We start from the raw sequence: 5,434 nt of genomic DNA, 5'->3' as shown, positions 1-5,434 counted from the left end.
CCTGGGGGAGAAACTGGTGGTTCAAACTGCTGAACTTGCAGTTAGGACCCCAACATGGAACCCCAACATGGAACTCCTGATAACTGTTTGCTGAACATCTCTCACATGCCATCCACAGTCCCAGGTACTGGAGAGAGAGCAGTAGGGGAAAAGCATGCATTTTAATGGTAAGTTCTAGCTCATTCCGCAAGACAAGAGTTTCTAGAGTTTAAATACTAGCAAGAGAAACCGAGAGCTGTCACTATTTGGAGTCATTCCAGCAGCATCAAGATGATTATGATCAACAAATTTAGCAATGTGGGTAGATACAGGATCATATGTTCCAAACACATAGGGGTCTATAGACCAGCAGTGACGATGAAAAAATAGAGAAAGAAAACAACTAATAACATGAATCTGGCAATGTCGCTGGGTACAAGTCCAAGATAAAGAAATTGCTACTAATTGGAAATAACAACTTGGAAAACATAATAGAAGGAGCATCTTGTTTCCAGGAGCATCTAACATTAAAGAATAACCTTCCCTTTCCTGAAAAAAAAAATCAATACTAAAGCTTAGAGGAGCAGAGCAAGGTCCACATGAAGAAGCAGCTCGGCTTAGGGGGTCAGGACCCAAGTGCTCTGCCGTGGATTGAACTGTGTTCTCCCAAACACATGGTAGACCCCTCGTTATGTTACTGAGGCGATAGGGTGTGTCTTAAAAGTGACCACTTTTGAGATACAAGAACAGGCTCCAGAGACAAGCATCCACGAATGGTGGAAGACAGGTGCCACGCGGAGATTGCCGTGGCACGCAGAGAAGAAGGCTGAAGCCAGGGCTTTTCCCAAGAGTCGACAGACAGAGATAGAGCAGAGTCCCTTAGAGCTGGTGGCTCGCATTCAGACTTCTAGATTGCTGACCTGTGAGAAAACATCTATCCATTCTGTAAAGCGAGCCGCATGTGGTCACTCCGTTACAGCAGCCCTGGAGTGAAGAGAGCGCCCATGAGGGGAGGCAGCCTGACCTGAGGAGCCAGAGCACGGTAGGGTGGGGGAGGGAGGGAGTCCCCGAAGAGGAATGACCTGGCCTGGGGGCACGAGAGGAGGTGTCCTGTGTGGAGGTGGACCTTTCTGCAAAGATGGCGTTTCAGAGGTATGGAAAGGCACCCATGACCGAGAGGCGTGTGTGAGGTGTGGAGCCTGACGGGTGAGGAGGGTATAGAGATGGGCAGGAGTGACAGCTGCAAAGAAGTTGGTTACACAAATAACCAACCACACTAAAAAACTCATTTGCCCCTCAGTTGATTCTAATTTTTGATAATACCACAGTGTGTGTGATATAATCTGTTGTCAATTTGAGAGGATTGCAAGTGAAGGGGTGGAGTCTAGCCTGTCAATCATTGCATAGTCAATGAGGCCTCTGCATGGGCATGGCCTTCCCCTGAGGATTCTGGGAATTCCGGTATTTTCTTCCTTGGAAGCTGGAGACTCTCTCTCTCTGTCTCTCTGTTCACTCCCTGAGAGACACTCTACTGACAAGACACATGGAGCTATGCTGATAGACCCCCATACCCTGGGAGCTGGAGAAGCCATGTGGAGACCCCTGCCAGCGCTGAGATGCTTACAACACCACTGGATCCACAGACTTTCTACCCATTGGCCTGTGATCATCCTGTGAATCTAAAGAGGACTTTGTAGATTGGTATCGGACCTATTGGCTAATATCGGACTTATGGACTTGATCTGGACTGGGATGGGATGTTTTCTTAATATTCAATTGCTCTTGTATATAAAGCTCTTTCCTATACACATCTGGGTGTTTATGAATGTGTTTCTCTAGTCCATCTGGACTAACAGTGGGTCAGAATAAAATTGTACTCTGTAGAGTTTCAATGACTGATTTGTCAGAAGTTGAAAAAAATATGGAAGCAAACTCAAAACAATCAAGAAGATCATCCTCACTGGTCTGATGGAGACGGGGAGAACCTCTGAGACTGGCCCTTAGACACTCTTCAAATGCAGAACTGAATTCACTCTTGTGCCCCAACTTATAGCCAAACAGCAGGCCTGTAGGGCGAACAATGCACACTCCTTAGAACAAGCAGCCAATCATACAGCATCAGAAGGGCAAAAGGTGCCAAGCAATAAAGCTCAGAAGGCATGTGGGCGTAGGAAAGAGGGGATGGCACTACTAAACACACAGGGAGGAAGCATGAGGGGAGCTGTTACACTATGGGAGTTACCATCAATGTCACACATCGAAATGTCTATGAGGTGTTGGGTGGGAAACCCATTTGCTTTTACCCAAACCACAATATAAAGCTGTTGTTTTTTTAAAGAAAGACAAAAGAAGTGGATCACCAGAACTTTCTTCTGCATAGTCTGTGGGTTGATTGGGGGGACGGGGGAAAGAGGAGTAATAATATAGATATATAATTTTTTTCAAAAGTCCAAACTCACAGCCATCAAGTCAATGCCAACTCATTGCAACCCTATAGGACAGAAATGCCTCTGTGGGTTTCTGGGACTGGAAATCTTTAAGGGAGTAGAAAGCCTCATCTTTCTCTCGCTGAGCAGCTGGTGGAGATGAACTGCTGACCTTGCATTCAGCAGCCTAACACGTGAACAATGCCACCATGCTCCTTTAATATTTCAAAGGCAAAGATAGCCACACTTCTCACTGACAGAGATGAGAACAACAAATATGAAAAGGGAGGAAGCTATTATATATTAATGGGTTGGGTTAGAATTGAAATCCAAATCATGTGAACTCACCTCTTTCCATTTAGATGGACACAGAAGTACAGATGTAAATGTATGTGCATATTTCGAAACATCTATTCCTTAGGTCTGTTCACTGTGAGGGTCTGAGAGGTGACACCTTTCAGCCACACACATACCTGTCATCCAGGGATGCAAGGGAGGTGAGGAACAGCTGCCAGAGAGCCGAGAGCAAGAGAGCTCCTATAGCTTATCTAAGACGCAGAGATATTTGGGCGCAAGTGACAAATGATAAGAAGAAGCAGGCAATCTGAATATCCTTGAACCTATTAAAGAGATGGAATTGCCGACAACCCCCCCCCCACCCGCCTTTACATGGACAGCTGTGCATGGGCTTGTACTAGAAAAAAAAAAGATGTTTCCTTGTTTCTTCAGTAACTAGAAAAAGGAGAGCCGCTTACACTCCGTGTCAGTGGATGGAAGAGAACCAGACAGAAGATAAGAGATGAAATCAATAAGATGGAAAATAGACAAATGTGAGCGAAAATCAATGAAGCCAAAAGCTGGTTCTCTGAAAAGATCGATAAAATTGATAAACCTGTAGCTAGACTGATCAAGTAAAAGGGGGAGAAGACACAGTACCAATACATTTTGACTTAAGTTTGCTTTACTATGAAGGCGAAAACTAATATAATTCTAGAGTCTGATCTACAAAACAAGGAGTATCCAGAGATGTACAGCTTATACCTTTGTCCCTTCCACTCCATTTTCGTTCCTCTCCTATAAATCACTGTTTATTTTACGATTTTCTCCCCACTTTTTAAGCACAAGCCTATTGGCTGTATTTGTAGCATTGTTTTAAGGATTTTTTTCTTCTCATAAAGCAATTTAAGATTCCTGTGAATGGAGTCTTGCATACCCACTCCTCACTTCACAACATGCTCGTTTCCAAAGACCAGGTGGTCATGTGACCATCAGCATTTTGCAAAAATCAGTGTTATTCAAAAACAGCAGGTGACCACAACAGATCACAGAGTGAAGGACAATTACATCATCACCCGACCGCCACACCTGCGAGCATCTTGGCCCAACCAAGTTGACACTGAACCGTCACAACCTTGGTACTTGTTATTGCCAGACACGCTCACATGCAAGATAGTCCAGTAGCAGATGTTTCATGGTTGTCCTAAATGTGAAATGTCAGATAACAAGGTAGCCAAGAAATGAGGAGTCGGTGTCGTTCATACTATCAGTACATTAAAAACCATTAGTGTGCTCAAAACTTAAGCAAAATCACAAAACCAATTTCCATCCTTGTAGATTCAAACTAACAGTCACGCTGTAAGACAGAGTAGAATTCTGTTACCTGAGGCTGCAATCTTTTTTTTTCCCAACTGTTTTATTAGCACGTTAGCCACATGTCATACAATTAAATAATTCAATCTTTATCCAGAAGAGTTGTACAATTGTCACCACTTACATTCTAGCACATTTTCTTTTGTACAGATTGTTATTCATGTAATTTTTTTTCTAATTGTGGCAAAAATATATATAACAAAGCATTCTCCAATTCCACAACTTTCGCTTGTGTATGCAGTGCCGGCGACTGTACTTTTCATGTTGTTCAGCCATTCTTGGGACCCTTTTCCAAACTGTTCTACCACCATTGGCAGTCATTCTTTCCCTTCATCCATGGTAATAATTGGTCAAGTTTTTTTTAAGTGGTTTTCTTGGTATAGTATTCACATATCATACACTTCCATGGTTCAATCACTTTTCAAATGAGCTATGTAGCCAATCAGTTCTAGTGCTCCCTCCCAGCCACTGCATCCATTGTTTGCTCCTCAAATCCTCTCCCCTTCCCTGCCTCTCACCGATGCCCCACTTCCCGGATAAACCAGTGTATCAGGTATTGTCTCCATGCATCTACTCCTTCTGTGCGCCACAAACTGGGAAACCCAACAGAAACAATAAAAAACAAAATAAGATAATAATAACAAATAAAGTTAAAAATACAAGTAAAGAGTAAGAAAGAAAAGACCACCATCAATATGTTAAAAACCAGTGAAGACATTTTGGTCGTGACACTAGCAAGAAATACGTGGGCCCAGATTGAATTCAAGTTGGGTCAATGGGGAGGTCAACTGAACAGGTGATAGGTGATGCCGTGTTTGATCCACACAGTCAAGTTCACAATAACCTCGGATAGTAAAGGTGTTCGAGGACCTTGACTGTGGCAAGAAGGGATCTGCCACAGGCTTAATCTAATTAGATGCTCTGCAGATGGATTTTGGGTTTCCACTGTCCTCCATCGCCTTCTACAATTTTAAAAATCATTTTATTGGGGGCTTGTACAACTCTTATCACAATCCATACATCCATACATTGTGTCAGGCACATTTGTACATTTGTTGCCATCATCATTCTCTAAACATTTTCTTTCTACTTGAGCCCTTGGTATCAGCTACTCATTTTTTCTCCTCCCTCCCACACAGTCCCTCCCTCACTCTTGATAATTTATAAATTATTATAATTTTTCATGTCTTACACTGTCTGATGTCTCCCTTCACCCACTTTTCTGTTGCCTGTCCCCAAAGGAAGGGGTTATATATAGATCTTTGTGATCGGTACCCCCTTTCTCCCCCAACTTCCCCTTAGGCTCCTGGTATCGCTACTCTCATTATTATCCCTGAGGGGTTTATCTGTCCTGGATTCTCTGTGTTTCCAGCTCCTAT

This window comes from Tenrec ecaudatus, chromosome 9 (assembly GCF_050624435.1).
Source record: "Tenrec ecaudatus isolate mTenEca1 chromosome 9, mTenEca1.hap1, whole genome shotgun sequence".
NCBI classification, from domain to species: domain Eukaryota; kingdom Metazoa; phylum Chordata; class Mammalia; order Afrosoricida; family Tenrecidae; genus Tenrec; species Tenrec ecaudatus.
The sequence above is the reverse complement of the archived record's forward strand: the minus strand, read 5'-3'. Positions refer to the sequence as shown.